Raw genomic sequence first — 1,496 nt, 5'->3', positions numbered from 1 at the left:
AAGAGGAGACTTTATGACCTCCCTCAAAAATACACCTTCTGCTCACTCCCTGAGTTGAGGAAGGTGCTGGAGTTGGCTGTAAGGGAGCACACCTTCTAGTCCTCCTGGGCCCCTCACAGCTAGGCAGAGGGGTAAACTGTAGCTCCTTCCCTCCTATCCTTTTACCTCAACCCTTTTGCCCCATACAGCTCCAGCCAGGAATTTTCTTCTGATTTGGAGGGTGCTTTCTCTGGCCCTGTAGTTTCAAAGACTGGAACTGTTGTGATAGTTTGATGAAGCAAATACCACCAACCCAAGTGCTGCCTCAATATCCTCTCTTGTGCCTTCACTCAGAAGCCCATGGTGGCCCAGCTTGACTTCACCATAGGCCAAATTGATAGCAACTAAGGAGGAAGGGCCCGCCTAGGTTAACTTAAAAAGCAGCAAATAAATCAGTATTGACATACTTACAAAGCAGTTCTTTCATAGAGCTTTGGTGGAGGAGATGCCCCTTGAGAAGGAGGAAGGGATGCTGAGGGAATGGAGCGAGTTGGGAAGGGCTCCAGGCTGAGGTGATAAAGGATTTCTAATTGTTAACCAGAGCTTTGCAAAATCCATCTGCAAATCTGAGCCTTGGGTCAGAGACTTATTATAGATCAGAACTAAACTCCTGGAGGCTGTGGAAGATTGAGGTAATTTAAAAAAAAAAAAAAAAAAGGTTTGGTGGGTTTTGTGTTTTTCTTGTCAAAAACTCCAGCTGGGCTTTTGTGTTGTGACCTCTGTGAGCCCAGGAGAGGCCTTTGGGAGGGATTTTGGCCCAGGGAGGAATTCGGAACATTCCAGCTTTGGGGTTAGTGAGAGGAGGGGGCTCTGTTATGCCCACTAGGTGTCCCTGGCTATTGGCCCTGAGGCCCAGCAGGGAGTAAGCCTCATAAACACAGCCCTGGTGAGCAAGTGCAGGAGCAGTCCTGCACTGCAGCCCTGAACTGCGTACAGCCCCTAGGCCTCTTTCTCCAAGCCGTATTCTCCAAGAAGCTCCGTGCCTTATTCTCTGCCTCCAGATTGACCCAAGGCACAAGGGCAAACATGTGTACTGTAGCCTCACACTATGGTGGGTCAAAGAACAGATTCCTACAAAGTGAGAGTAAGGCAGTCATGATAATGGTGAGCCTCTCCTTTGTACTGCACACAGCAGCACCATATTTTATTTTATTTGAGTCTCCCAAAAGTTCTATGGGGTATAGCACAATGTCTGGGTTTCTCTTCAAATGGGGGGGAAAAAACTTTCTTGTTTTTTCTGACTAGAAAAATACTAGATGCTATTGCAACAACAATTGCAAAGAATTCAGAAAATAAAGTATAAAGAAGAGACTAAATGAAACAAAAAAAAAAACCAAATCCATTGCCGTCAAGTCGATTCCAACTCATTGTGACCCTGTAGGACAGAGTAGAACTGCTGTATAGAGTTTCCAAGAAGTGGCTGGGTGGATTCGAACTGCTGACCTTTTCATTAGCAG

Source organism: Loxodonta africana, chromosome X (genome assembly GCF_030014295.1).
Source record: "Loxodonta africana isolate mLoxAfr1 chromosome X, mLoxAfr1.hap2, whole genome shotgun sequence".
Classification (NCBI taxonomy): Eukaryota; Metazoa; Chordata; class Mammalia; order Proboscidea; family Elephantidae; genus Loxodonta; species Loxodonta africana.
Note: the sequence above shows the minus strand (reverse complement) of the source record.